General features: G+C 43.3%; 1 protein-coding gene across 1 annotated transcript in view; it reads left to right on the forward strand.

Moving 5' to 3' along the window:
* Positions 1-15,644, forward strand: part of RNF144B (ring finger protein 144B) — an 84,434-nt gene that overhangs the window by 21,234 nt on the left and 47,556 nt on the right. The gene's annotated exons all lie outside the window — the stretch shown is intronic.

Raw genomic sequence — 15,644 nt, forward strand, 5'->3', positions numbered from 1 at the left:
AGTTCTGAAATCTTTATTATTTTCCTGTTGTTCCAACAAAGTTCCTGAGGCTGGGTACCTAATAGAAGAGGTTTATTAAGTTCACAGTTGGAGACTGCAAGTCCAAACAGCATATTGCTGGTTTCTAGGAGTTGCTTTGTCACCTCCTGGTGGATGGCATCCTGGTGTCAGTGTGTGAGAGAGGAATTAATCCCATGGCAAGACAGGGGTCAAGGGTGTTGTTCTGTAATAACTCTTTTGTGGGAACCAACTAGGGTCCCATTAGAACTAAATTAATTCTAAGGGCAACATACCCAATAACCTAATTGCCTCACCCTAGGCTCCACTGCTTGCGTTTTCACTACCTCCCCGTTTTACCATACTGAGAATCAAGCATACAGGATGTGGAGTTTTGGGAGAAAAGCCATATTCGAACCATAGGCCTTAGTAAGCAGTCGACACAGAAGATGGAACACTTCCTTTGTGTTGAGTAACTGAAGGCGCGGGAAGAAAGTAGGGATGCACGTCAGACCTGCAGGGCCACGGGAGAGTTGTGGTTTGCATGGGGTGGGCAGTGATGCTGCTGCTTCTTCGTTGTCTGCTCGTGTGTGCAGCTTGACAGCAAGTGAGGAAATGGTTTTGTCATCTCAGAGCAGCTTCTGTGTCCTCAGGTCTGGCTGAAGGCTGTCCTTCAAAAATAAATTATTTCTCGGGCTTTTCTCAGACATATGCCAGGTCTTTGCAACTCGAAACCAATGAGTCAGAAGCATATAGTGAAAACCAGAATGGAAAATTTTCTCTAAGAGTCACTGATGTTGAAGAACGGGATCTGAGATTGTTTTTTTTTTTTTTTTCCGTAGTGAGATTTCATGGAATTCAGGCTTGCATGCCAACATTGGGTTAAAGAATACACAAGCTAAGGTGACAGTTCAATATTCACAAGGAACAATACTGTTCATAGATGTGTTACGGTTTATTGTATTGACAGATTTTAGCTGCTATTGAAAAAAAAGCACAGTTTCTCATTTCTGCTTTTGCATTTTGAGGGTGGGAGTCAGCAGAGTGACATGATTCTGTCACATAGGTTTATACGTGCCTGTGATGAGGCAGTGTGGGACAGTAGAAAGTTGGGTGGCTTGATATTTTTGGTATCTTTCTAATTTGGGAACCTTTGATACCCACAAATATCAGCCTCCCCTGTTTTTCTTGTTACCCCCTTACCTGTAATCTGCCCAAACATTGAGTATGATTGCATTAGTGTCTGTAAATTTGCAATGAGAATCACATCACCAGGAATACTATAGCTTGTAGGATTTTTTTTGCAGGAGAGATTTATTTCTTAGATTTCTAAAATAGCGACATATGTCTAATAGCTCTCAACTTTATCTTGCACTCAAGTTAAAGGCATCAACTATGTGAGCTGTTTTCAAGGCTGGTTGGAAAGGTAACATTTTTGAAAATGACGCATACTACTAATTTTCACTTTAAAATAAGATAGGATGACATCTTTGAATTGTTGACTGGGGAAGACTTCTTGTGAATATAACTCTACTTAAAATGATTTTACCGGGCTTGCTAACACGTTTTCTGTCCCATGAAGTACCCAAATATGTTGCTGCTCCTGTTAGGTTTGGTTTTCCACTCTCATATTTTCCATGGATTTTTTTTTAAGATTTATTTATTTTTTATTGGAAAGGCAGATTTACAGAGGAGAGACACAAAGGAAGATCTTCCATCTGCTGGTTCACTTCGCTAGTGGCCATAATGGCTGGAGCTGAGCTGACCTGGAGCCAGGAGCCTGGAGCATCTTCCAGGTCTTCCACATGGGTCCCAAGGCTTTGGGTCATCCTTGACTGCTTCCCCAGCGCACAAGCAGGGAGCTGGATGAGAAGTGGAGCAGCTGGAACACGAACCAGTACCCATATGGGATTCCAGCAGTTGCAAAGTTGAGATTTATCCACTAGTCTGCCTTGCCTGGCCCTATTTCCATGGATTTTGTAAAGCTTTTAAACAGTTCTGTCTCTGTTCTGTCTTCTCTAAGTGGTATCCTTGGCCATTGTGTTTTGAGCTTCAATTCTTTTCATATCTGAGATCACTGCGCTCCTGTTCTAACTGCCCCAGCTCTGTTGTTTGATTAGGTCTCTGGTCTCTTATTTTTAACATCAGGGCTACAGGAGGAATGTCTGCTTGGCCCACTGACTATTCCCCAGCCGTTCCCCTATCTTTAGGGAGGCCTTCCTTTTAAACAGGTGCCTCTTCACCCGCAGTGAGTTCCGTTACCTCCCCCGGCCAGGGTCTGGTGGCACAGAGGATGCTTGAATGAAGCTTTCTACAGTGGACTTACCTTGGCAGTGTCCGCTTGCTCTGTGGCCTGGACAGGTGTATTTACATTTTAGAGGCTCTGAGAAATCTTGTGACTAAAAGGAAAATGGATGGGTCCCATGAAACTCCCGAAGAAGCATTTCCGATGGGCTGTGTCCGCTTTTTTTTTTTTTTAATTTTTTTGGTTTTTTTTTTTGTTTGTTTGTTTTTTTTAAAGATTTATTTTTATTATTTTTTCATTGGAAAGGCAGATATACAGAGAGGAGAGACAGAGAGGAAGATCTTCCGTCCGATGATTCCCTCCCCAAGTGAGCGCAACGGGCCGATACTATGCCGATCCGAAGCCAGGAGCCTCTTCCGGGTCTCCCACGCGGGTGCAGGGTCCCAAAGCTTTGGGCCGTCCTCGACTGCCTTCCCGGGCCACAGGCAGGGAGCTGGCTGGGAAGCGGGGCTGCCGGGATTAGAACCGGCGCCCATATGGGATCCCGGGCGTGCAAGGCGAGGACTTTAACCACTTGCGCCACCGCCTCGGGCCCTGTGTCCGCTTTTAAGTGAAACACCCATGACCTTCTCCGTAACTGCTGCTTTGCATGATTCCACGGAGTTAATTCTTGATGCGAGTGACAGCCGGAGAAAGGCATTTGCCCAGAGTTGGTTCAGTAACTCAGCGACATGTTTTGCTTCTTGATGGTGGATGTTCTGTTTGGGAGGATGGTTTCTGTGAGACCATCTTCTCAGCTGTGACGTAGAGAAGAAAATGGAGTATAAGTTAAAAGGACCCACATACGCAAGATATAAATGGGCATGGCTCCCATTGGCTTGGCTCAAGTCATGGGTCGTTCGGTGTCTGATGGAGACAGAGAAGGTGGTATTTTGTGGTTAGCAAAGGTGCCAAGTAATTACTTACTGTATTCTGCAAATTAAATATCGCAGCCATATTAGCTCCCTACTGGTAGGTACAGAGTGTGTGCATCTCTCTCTTTTTTGCCTTCAGATTTAAATAACCCAAATATGCAAATTTGAATGTTCCTTTTCTGGCTTTTGCAATTCCACATAATTTTAATTCAGGTGAAAGAAAAAAGAATTCGTAAAAGTCAGTTATCAAAGTAAGGAAAATTTGTGGTTTGCTCCGTGGGTGGGCAATATTTGCTTCGGATTTATTTTGGAAGTTATTTAGGTCAGCCGTGAATGAAGGAAGAATGAAAACACAGTTGTTGCTTGTTTTTATAACCTAGATAATTTCACCTAAAAAGAGTTGGTAGGTTGGGCCTGGCCTATTTACCTTTCAGATTAAAGTCAGGATGTGCTGGGCGAAAAGTCCAGTCATATCCTTGACTCTTTTCCATTACATTTTGTTGGCTCTAGGTAGTTAGAACGTCTTATACTATTCATTTCTCTGAGCCAAATGGATTTTCCGATGTTTTAAAAAGTGAGAGGAAATATAAAACTTTTTAGACCAAACCCTTCTTTCCCTTGGGTACTATTGGATGACCTTTAAGAAAGCCCACGGATGGCCTGGCAGATATTTATGGTTTGGGAAGATTTTCCGTGCATGTGCCGGTATGTGTGTGTGCACGTATATGCATGCACGTGTACAAATGGATTGGTAGCTTTGAAATAAAGCAGACGACTCACAATGCTTTCCCAACTTCTGTCTCCTATGTACACTTGAAGAAAGGATTGTCATCATCCTGCCCGCACCCCTATTCTTCCCTTGCGACATAACAGGGTGGTTGGAAAGCAGTCATGGAGACCAGAAGAGCCAGACTCCAGTTCAGACTGTGTCTGATTTGGGGCAAGGTCTTTAGCATCAATAGCTGTTAGTCCCCTTACCTGTAGGATTGCAAAAGGCAGAAGATACTGCCTATGGTGGAGTGTTGCATGAACTCTGCAGTAAAGCATGTGATATAGGGCCAAGCCCATAGCAAGTTGGCAGTGTTATTCCTTTTTTTTCCCCCCTGAGTTCTAAAGTTCTGTTGGTAGCCTGTGCTGCTGCTGTTTATTACTATTCTTTTTTAGAGAATGAAATCCCATAAAAATGTGAATGGTTTCCTCACTAGTCTTTTTGAAAAAGTGGTTACAGGTGAGTTCACTACTACTTTGAGACATAAGCAGTGAGATAAGCAGTGAGGAGAGAAAGAGATAGCAAGAACTATCTGCACTGGGTTTGGCCAAAGTGTGGCTTACGGTTGGACTTTTGAATAAAAGTCCCAAAGTAGGACAAGGAGACAAAAAAAGCAACAGGACATCGAAAGTGAGTAGATGAGCACGTTTCTGATGGGTGGAAAGGATTCAGATGGAAGAGTGTCTCTTGTTACCATTAAAAGAGAGAGAGAGAGAGAGAGAGAGAGAGAGATTTATCTGTTTTCATTCTGTTTGAAAGGCTGAGAGAGATCTTCCACCTGCTGGTTCATGACCATGGCTGGACCAGGTCACAGCTGAGCCTGGAATTCAATTTCAGTCCCTGAGGTGGGAGTCAGGGACCTAAGGTATAATGTGCTACCTGCTGGGGCTTGTGTTGACAGACAGTTGGAACACAAAGCAGACCCATGGCTTGACTGCCAGCACTACAACATGGGATGTGCCATTCCAAGTGGCATCTAACTGTGCACCAGCACCCATTGCTTCCATGGTTAAAGAGCTGCTTACCCCCAAGAAGAATATAGTAATAGAACTCGACATTGGCTTGATGTGTTATTCTAGTCCTATTTTAAGGATCTTTTGTTGGTAACTGTCTGGAACTGTCTGCAATAATGAGGCATTTTTCTATAAACTAATGTTGGAGAGCAATTTTTCCTACTTGTGCTGTTCGTGTGAGCTGCCAAATTTTCCTGAAGCTTCTCGAGTCTCTGTCCCCTCATATTCCTGTGTCATCTATTACCATTAAATGGACAGAAGTAAATTGTAACCACTCAAAGCACTGCCTCAATATTAGTATTTGGGACTAAAATACATGGGATTGCTAAGGTAGTTTAATTCTTTTCTTTAAGTTCATTTTGATGATCAGGAGCAAATGAATTTATCCTCACCTTTGTGAGATGACTGTAACATACTTGCTACTTAGATGTGTTAAAAGATTTAGGGGCTGCAGGGGTACGGGTTCTGGCTGCAGGGGTACGGGTTCTGGCAGGTCCTGAGTCACATGGCCCGAGGCCTTGGGCCTGCCTGCACAGTGGGTGCTGGATCCGTGAGTCCCAGGGGTGGGGGATCCGGCTTGTCCCAGGTTGCCTGGCTCAGGTCCATGAGATCACCTAGAACTGGTCCTCCTCAGTGTAAAGGATGGAGTACTGGATGGCAGACCACGGTGCACATGGAGGATATGGTAGCCCATTGGGGCCTGCAGAGGACATCCAGTATCATAGCAGAGAATGGAGATCAGAAAATATGGACAACTATCTCAGCCAAACGATGACAGCAATTATCTGGGCAAATGGAGACTATAAGGTTGACTTTGTCAGCCAATGGACATTGGAAGGATTCCTTATCTATAGATTGGTGAGATTGACAGCATTTAGAAACTGTTGCATCCACTTGGGCAGAACTTTCTGAGCATGAGCTAACTTGTGACTACTTCTCCCTAACCCTAAATCCTTCTTACCCTGATTGACTATGTAAACATCATCTCAAATAATAATAAAGAGAGAGAGTGAGAAAGAGAGGGAGAAAGAGGCTGACGTGATGAGTAATCCTTTGTCTGCAGGTGATGGCATCCTATGTGGGTGCTGGTTCATATATTAACTGCTCCAGTTCCCATCCAGCTCCCTGCTGGTAGCCTTGCCAGCCAGGGGAATATGGCCCAAAGCCTTGATTCCCTGCGCAAACAGGAGGGATGTGCAGGAGGCTCCTGGCTTCTGACTTTGGGTCCTCTCAACTCTGGCCATTTTAGCCATTTGGGGAGTGCACCAGCAGATGGAAGACCTTTCTCCCTGTCTCTTCTTCTCTTTGTAAAACCACTTCTTCAATAAAAATGAATTTTAAAATGAGTTCTGATGATACTGATTTTTATTTTTATCAGTCAAGTTCCTGCTTTAAGTGCCGATTTCAATCTCATATTTTTCCACTGACCACAGAGCTGCCACAGGGTCAGATGACATTTGTGAATGGTACCAAACAGTGACAGCATGCGAAATGGATTAGAGATGACTCAACGAGGATCTGGCTCTCTGGTCTTATGATTTCATCCATGCCTAATGCTCACCATTTACTTATTAAAGGAAAGTAGTAAAATATGGCAAGAAGGGAAAGAGCAGAAAAAAAAAAAAGAAAAAATCTACATTGTTAAGGCCCTAACGTCTTTGCTGTAACACTGTGTTAGAATTAAAAGGCACCTTAAGACTTCTGCTGTTCCTCACATTCCTAATGAAAGAAGTCCTTATCCTGTATGAGGTTGGGAATTGAAGTGAAGGTTCTGGAATCTAGTTGTCTGGGTCTCATTTACTGAAAAAATACTTATTGAGCTGTGCACAGTTGTGATGATTAAGACAGAATGGCAAGCACGTGGGCCAACGCCTGTGTTTCGAAGCTCAGGCTTTATTCCATGATGTAGATGCCACTGAGTTGATGATGTGTACTGTCGCAAAACAAAGCAGGGTGAGGGTGTGGAGAGTGCTCGTGGGCACAGGTGTCAGTGTCATGTTGGTGGCCATGGAAGCCTTACCAACGATGTCTGAGAAATGAGGGTTTCAGGCAGAGGGCAACAATGGGGAGGTCTCATGCTGGGAGTGTGTTCGCTGGGAATGTGGGGCTGGAGAAAGGGTGTGTGTGTGTGTGTGTAGGGGAAGCTGTGTGTGTTTGTGTAGGGGAGGCCGTGTGTGTGTGTGTAGGGGAAGCTCTGTGTGTGTGTGTGTGTGTGTGTGTGTGTGTGTGTGTGTGTGTAGGGGAAGCCATGATGCATGCAGTTAAGAAATGGTGTTTGTGTGTAGAAGGTCACAGGCTGTGATAAGGATTTTTGGCTTCATTTTTATTTGAGAACAGCAGTCTCTGGAGGCTTTTGCCTCACCAGAGCGTCGTGATCTGTGTTGTAAATGGGTTACTGTATTAGGAAGTGCTTTCCAGAGAGACCAAACCATCTAGACTATATTTCTGGGACCTACAAAATCAATAGAATGAAAAAACCCCACATGGATTTCAAATTGTTATGATGCCAAAAATAAGTTTAGCTTTTTTTTCCCCCAAAAGATTTATTTAGTTAGTTATTTTGAAAGGGAACAGAGAGAAGGAGATACAGAGAGGCAGATCTTCCGTCCTCTGATTCACTATCCAAGTGGCCACAATGGCCAGCTGAGCCAGGAGCCAGGAGCCTCCTCTGGTTCTCCCACGTGCGTTCAGGGTCCCAAGGCTTTAGGCGTTCCTCTGCTGCCTTCCCCGGCCACAAGTAGGGAGCTGGATGGGAAGTGGGGCTTCAGGAACATAAACTGGTGCCAATATGGATTCCTGGCATGTACAAGGCAAGACTTTAGCCACTAGGCCATCTCACTTAAAATTAAAAAGCTCATTAAAAGCTTAGCTTTTAGTTCCTGTTTTTTCTATGAACTCTTTAAAGCACCTATTAGTGGTGTGTGTGCATGCGCAGGCCTTGTGCATAGATTTATTACAACGAGTTGGATCTTCCAAGAATGCAAACTGGGTCCTGTAATCTGCGTTGTGCCACCTGGAGGCCAAGGAGAACTAGCGGTGTAGATTCCAGTCTGAATCCTAAAACCTCAGAACCAAGAGAGCCTGTGGGAGCGGAAGTCTGATGTCAGGCACATGCCATCAGGCCCCCATGAGGCACCTCATCCTCTTTATTGCTCTGGTCAAGCCCTAGGGAGATTGGATGGGGCCCAGCCACAGTGGAAAGGGGCTTCTGCTTTGCTTAGTCATTGATACGAATGCTTTTCTCATGCAGAAATGTCCTCATAGCTATAATGAGAAAAAATGTTGGACCACGTACCTGAGCACCCCGTGGTTCAGGCCAGTTAATACAGAGTATTACAACTACTACAACTACTACTATTACTACTAATCATAGGCCTGGCTCATGAATGCCCATGAGAAAATACTTTATAGATTTTCCTCATTGGTAGAATGATGTCTTGGTGTGGAATATTTCTGGAACATTCTTGGGACATTTCCCCCTTCTTTAAACTTCTTTCTTCTTAAAATGAGACTCAGTGATTTTAAGCAGCTAGCTTATTTCCCCATTGATGATTTCAGTTTGCTAAGGGAGATATATAATTAAACATATTGCTTATTATTTTGACATGCATTTGGACTCATTTTCAAATAAACAAGGTCTTACTTCACTTGGCATGGAAACACAGCTGGAGTGGATAGTGTGTTCTCACTGGATTCCCCTCGAGGGTGAGAGCCCGTTTTCCATTCCCTGGGACCGGCCCGCAGGTTTTGAAGGTCTTACCTCCTTGGCTTAGGAAGGGGCCCTTTTCAAGGATAGCTCCCACCTTCCTCGTGTTTAAGCTCACACTGTAAATCTTCATGGCATTCCGCATAACTCTAGAAAATCTTCCTTTTTGAAAATGAGTATCTCATGGCCTTTGGGTAGTACGGGAAAAATTCCTAAATGTGCTGAATTCCTGTGTTTATTATGTTTGTATATTTATACAACTCTACTGAAGCTGAAAAAATATGCATTTTTGGGTGTATCTCTTGGAATGTCTCACCTTGGAGTGGGTAGGCTCACAAACAGCACTTTATTTCCTCCTTGGATTGGCAGAATTCTTTGGAACAAGTCTCATTTGTGCAACATTCTTGACTTTGGACAAAGTTAAACGGGCAATTCAGGCTTTTCTGCACTGAGAAAGCTTATGGTAGCAGCGAGGCTGTGGGGGTGCTGTTGTAGGGAATAAAATTTTACGTCTTTTTGCACAAAGAAATTATGAATAGGTGAAAAATTAGTAATCACTGCTGGCATTGCTGTGTGGATTAATGTTTATCTTAAAGCAGAAACCTTCAAAGGTATTGAGCATCTGAATATTTACCTACGTTGCCTTCTAGATACTTTCTATGTGTATTAACTAACATGCAGACACACGAATGAATCTACATTCGTTCACATCATTTAACAGAGACATCATTATGGGTACTTTTCCTTCAGCTTGGGTTTTACATAATTAATTTGGTATACTGCACACACATTTTGCACAAGCCTATACAAACCCACCTTCCTTATTACATGTTATACAATGTTTTATGGGATGGATGCATCAACATTTACTTTAGTAGGCCCCTTCTAATACTGGATTGTAAGGTTGTTTTTGGTTCTTTGCTTTTCAAAGTGTTGATTCTTATGTTTATATGAAGATGAGAATATCTGCCCCATGATACATTTTCAGAAGTGGAATTGCCCGAGGTATGTGTATTTTAAAAAGCAATGCTGAGTGGACTCTCCACACTGGTATGCTAATGCAGCAGTTCCCCCAGGAGCATAGGAAAGTCCCCTCTTTTGACACTCGGGGTATTTTCAGCCTTTTCACCTTCTCCACTCTGGTATGGGAGAAGAACATAGCTCAATGTTTAATCCATGCTTCCTCTCCCAAGGAGGAAGCAAATTGTACCAAAACAGGCTCATTTGCTGAATGTCTTTTTTTTTTTTTTTTAAGTAGTCTGCTTAATATGTGTATAGTTGTGGCTGATTTTATGCTGTGGTATTCCCAAAACTGTCAAGTTGGCATACAATGGGCTGTATCTAGAAAAGTCTGTTCCACTGGGGGGATGTGAATGGATGAAAATATACTTTATATAGCAGTGATCTAAGGCAGAAGGAGATGCTTTGTCATAAAGAAGAGATGTGTATGCAGAGTGCCAAGACATCACTAAGAAAATAATCTTAGAAACTTGGGTAATTGGAAGTCCTCCTCTCTCCCCTCTGCTGCCCAATCTTATTTTCTTACTTCCTTCTTCCAGATTTGCTTCTTCATTTTGAAAGGTAAACTGATGAGAGAGGAAGAGACACATGCACATGGAGAGATCTTGCATCTGCTGGTTCGCTCCCCAGATGGCCTCAGCCACCCGCCTACCAGACCGCAGTCAGGAGGCAGGAACTCCGGCTGAGTCCCCCTTGGGGTCCAAACACTTGGGCCATCTTCTGCTGCTGTATCTGCTGTGTTCACAGGGAGCTAGACAGGAAGCCGAGCAAGCTGAGACTTGAACTGCTGCTTCTATATGGGATGCTGTGGCCGCAGGCAGTGACTTAACCTGTTACGCCACAAATGACAGCCGCGAGAATCCTGTGGTTTGAATATCTCAGTGTGTCACAGGCTGGCTCCGTCAGGTGTTGTTGTGCATTGCAGATATCCAGCATCCCTCATGGAAGCAGGGCAGTTGCAACGCTCTGTTAAGAGAAGACATCGATGGTTTCGGACATTTCCATTCCCTCATCAGGACGTCCGTTCCCTGGTCTGACGTTTCTGAGAAATATGTATGGGAAGGGTGTTTAGTCAGTCTCTTAGAACTTAAAGTAGTCGTCTCTCCAAAAGAAATCAAGGAAGGAGGAAAACAAGGGTGTGTGAATACTTGCCACATAATGTGCATTATGCAAGTGTGCTTTAGAAAAAAGGTGATTTACATTTAACCCCCAGTTTGTAGATGAAGAAACAAGTGCAGAATTAACTTGCTCAAGATCTCTCCTCTTAATTCTTGGATCATTGCACTGTTTGGATGAAATAAGAACAACTGTGAAAATACATAGTGTGTTGCATGCACGTGACGTGTGCTCTCCCATGTTGGCTTGTTAACATGTACACTGGATAGAGGTTCATATTGGGTTTTAGTGATCATACCGTAGTTTATAAGGCTTGATAGTGGCTTATATAATCTCAGACAACTGGCTGCTGATTTTATATGAGAACTTCACAAAGTCCATGGAGAAATGAAATTGCAAGATAAATTTATTTTGGTTCAATTTTTAAAAAATTCATACATAGCTTTTCATGATAGATTATTTTCAGTGAACTTTAAAAGATGTTATTTGCATGTGTTTCAGATTTTTTTTTTGCATCAAGATAAATTTTATCTTTTAATTTCTAGCTCCATGAACTTCTCAAAAAGATTTATTTATTTATGGCAGAGTGAGTGAGTCAGAGAGAAATCTTCAATTTGTTGGTTCACATCTCAAATGATTGCAACAGAGGGGACTGGGTCAGCCTGAATCCAGGAGCTGGAAACTCCCTCTGTCCTCACATGGGTGAACAGGAACTCAAGTACTTGGGTCATCATTTACTACTCCCTAGGAGAGCCGGATCCAAAGTGGAGGGACTAGGATCCCGATCCAGGACTCTGAGACGGGATGTAGGCATCCCAACTGGCTGCTTAACCGGCTGAACCACAGTTCCTGCCCTCTATGAACTTTTGGAAGAATCCCCATATAGAAATAGATTTTGTCAGTATGAAGTGGATGTAAGGAACAACTGATTAAAAAAACCTGAAAGAGCTTTCCAGAGAAAAAAAGATATATCATCTGAATACAGTAGTGGTCACGACCCTAGACAAAAGGGATGGAGCTTTCTGCTGTGTTATTTTGGGCAAGTTATTTGCAGAAACCACATCTAAGAGATTAAGAGGCCTCATTTATGTAACTGGATGTTCCCACTGCACTTTGCATAATTCAGGTGTTGAAACTGAAGTCTGGGGATCGTCATTGTGGTGAAAAATAGTAACATACGAACCAAATGCTTGGGTCCCTGCCATCCACATGGGAGGCTCAAATGGAATTCTAGGCTCCTGGCCATTGCAGTCATTTATAAATTTGAACCAGTGGATGAAAGATCTCTTTCTCTGTTTCTCACATTCTTACTCTGCTCCTCAAAATAAACAAACAAGGGACCAGCGCAGTAGCCTAGTGCCTGAAGTCCTCACTTAGCATGTGCCAGGATCCTGTATGGGCGCTGGTTCATGTTCTGGCTGCTCCATTTCTCTTCCAGCAACATGCTTGTGGCCTGGGAAAGCAGTCGAGGATGGCCTAAAGCCTTGGGACCCTGCACCCGCGTGGGAGGTCTAGAAGAAGCTCTGGGATACTGGCTTCAGATCAGCACAGCTCTGTCTGTTGCGGCCAGTGAACCGATGGATGGAAGCTCTTTCTGTCTTTCCTTCTCTCTAACTTTCCAATAATAAATAAATAAATCTTTAAAAAAAAAAAAAAAGAAAGAAATGAACAAGTAAATAAATGTTTCCAAGAAAATTGAAGACCAGGCTGAAACCCCGGTATCCTGCCTCACCTGGTCTTCTGCCGCCTTCCACACGCTCTGGGCTTGTGGGAATGACTGTGTTCCCCAAGGACCTTGGCCTTGCTTTGGTTTCCATGTGATTTCTTTGCCTGGGACAGTTAATGCAGCATTGACTGCAGAATGCAGAGACCTACACTGCAATAGGATCAAAAATTCTGTGTAGGCCCTGGCATAACTACATAGCGGGTTAAGTCCTTTCCTTGAACGTGCTGGGATCCCGTATGGGCACTGGTTCTAATCCCAGCAGCCCCATTTCCCATCCAGCTCCCTGCTTGTGACCTGGGAAAGCAGTCAAGGTTTGCCCAGAGCCTTGAGACCCAAAGCCTTGAGACCCTGCATCCATGTGGGAGACCAGGAAGAAGTTCCTGGCTCTTGGCTTTGGATTGGCTTGACTCTGGCTATTGCAGCCCCTTGAGGATTGAACTGTTGAATGGAAGATCTTCCTCACTGTCTCTGTATATCTGCATTTCCAATAAAAATAAATAAATCTTAAAAAAAATACAGTGTAGCTGTAACATTTGCTTAAACTAGGTAGTGTCTTATTTATTTTTTTTAGATTTATTTATTTTCATTAGAAAGGCAAATCTGCAGAGACAGACAGAGTGAAGGTCTTCCATCCACTGGTTCGTTCTCCAAATGGCTGCAATGGCCAGAGTAGACCTTATCCAAAGCCTGAGCAAGCAGCTTCCCCCAGGGCCTCCCACACAGGTACAGGGTCCCAAGTACTTGGACCATCCTGCACTGCTTCTCTGAGACCATAAGCAGGGAGCTGGATGGGAACTGGAGCAGCCGGGCCACAAACTGGTCCATGTAGGATTCTGGGGCTTGGAAGTGGAGGATTAGCTTACTGAACTATTGTGCCAGCCCCTCCTCACCCCCAGTAGTGCCTTAACTGCAGATTGTTTTAATGTGAAATAATATCTCATCTTTGAAATACTTTCTTGTGTAACTTTGAGAAGGATGAAAGCAATTACAAAGATTCCGTTGTCTTCTTGTGTTTTAATTCTAATAACATGGAAACCATTGTCCTGTAGGGGAAAACAAGCAAGGACCATGTCTCCTAGACATTGATTGAAATCTCAACATCGATATGGATTAGACAATAGGAACTTAGTCAACTGCTTTGTGTGACATGGATATAATATCCTTCTCACGGTGTCTGTGAAGGTTAAGGGGAATAACTTGAAGATTCAAGACAAAGTCAAGAGCTACTCCGTCTGCTTCTCCCATGTGGATTTAGGGGCCCGACTACTTGGGCCATTATCCGCTGCTTTCCCAGAGTTTGGACAACAGCGATTCTGTCTCAGCTTCTGGTGAGGCGATGATTCCTCTATGCGGAATGGTGATTGGAAACAGAAACAGCCAGCTGAGACAAACCGAAGCCTGTCTCCCTGGCCAAGTTACAAACGAGAACCTACCAGATAGAAGAAAACTGACCTCCAAAAAGGCTGGACAGTGACTGGTTAGTTATTAGGGAAAAAAAATGTTTTATCTGAAATTAATCAGAAGCAAGCATATTTAGTGATTCCTTGGCGTCATTAGAATACCTTTCTAATTTAGACTGCGTGATAGCCTTGCAAGATTTTAATTTCACAAAACTGTAGGGTTTTTTTCTTTTTATCTTTTCTAAATTTCCGGAACTCAGTGAGTTTTATATTTGGCAATTTTTTTTTCAGTGTAATTGTCATAATATGAACCATCTTCCTTTTCTTTCTCTTACGGAACCCATACGTTGGCAGGCATGAGACTGCCTATGACTACTGCTAGAATCTAATTCGGTTCTTATGCTTCAACTACTACTTTCCAATTTATGAAGTTAACACCGTATTCTAGCAAATCAGACTCTATATTTCAAAGCAATTAATATATACTTCACCAATAAAGTGGTCTCCAGGCACCCTATGCCAATGTATAAACATCAACTAGAGAATAAATAAAAACACAGGCAAGTGGGTTTCTGACTCAGTAGGTCTAAAGTAGGGCTTGAAACTTTATATTTCTAGGGGCTGGTGTGGAATAGCATGTTAAACCACCCACTGGGACTCTGGCTAATGGTTCGTGTCCTGCCTGCTCTGCTTTTTCAGTGCTCTGCTACCTTTATACAGCGTATCTGGTAGGGAAAACATCAATGAGGAAAAGTTAGCGGCCCAAGTATACAGAGTCAATATTCTGTTGAAGTTTGAAATGTTTGGAGTCACACATGAGTATTACTGCTGTTAGTTTTAATCCACAAGATATTCGTTTGGTATAATCTGAAAACAGATACTGATGCCTTATTTAAAATGTGGTGGTAGGGATGGTGCCTGCTTAAAGGAACATTAACATCTGAGATTCGATGAATGGCATCTATGTTTTCTTTCAAATTTATTGAAAAGTTGTATCCACAGTTTGCAATGAAACTTTTCAGACTTCCAAAGAATGTAAAAGAATTTGGCCATGGATACTGCCGTGCCTGCTTCCTCCTGGATTTAGTCATGTGTGTTCCTAAATATAAAGTAGCAACATACCTGAGATGAGGTAATTCATTTCTGTCCCAATTCTGAGAGCCGGGAAGGCCAAGGTGAAGGTGCCCACAGGATGACTGTCTGCGGAGGGCTGTTCTCACTTCCGAGACCATACCTAGCTCCAGCACCCTCAGGAAGGAGGGAACCTGCAGTCCTTGCATCAGAAAGGAAGGAATGATCAGAAGAGCAAGAGAGCCTTCGCCTCAACCCCATGCCCCCGCAGAAGGTGTAACCCTGTTGGTGGAGGCAGAGCTTGCACGGTTTAATCATTCCCCAGGGCATACCCCTCTTAGTGTGATTGCACTGGGGCCAGGTTTCAACATGAGTTCTGGAGGAACTGATTCAAACACATGTATTCTTTTTTTAAGCAGCCTTTATTACCTATCTATCTATCACTTTTCTTTTCACAATGCAGTTTTTTTTCTTTTTTTTAAATTTTGACAATCTTTACATAGTTAATTTGGGTAAAAAGGTTCAAGGGGTGCAGGAAAGTGGGTAAGATTATTATTTCCATATTGCTTCCTTCATGTATCTGAGGTAGAGGGGGATATTGAGGGAGAAGCCCCACCCGGTTTCCCACCCACCCCAAGTCCCGCATGTGGGGCATGCTCCGAGATAC

This window comes from Ochotona curzoniae, unplaced genomic scaffold (genome assembly GCF_017591425.1).
Source record: "Ochotona curzoniae isolate NIBS_2020 unplaced genomic scaffold, NIBS_Ocur_1.0 scaffold_461, whole genome shotgun sequence".
In the NCBI taxonomy this organism is placed as follows: Eukaryota; Metazoa; Chordata; class Mammalia; order Lagomorpha; family Ochotonidae; genus Ochotona; species Ochotona curzoniae.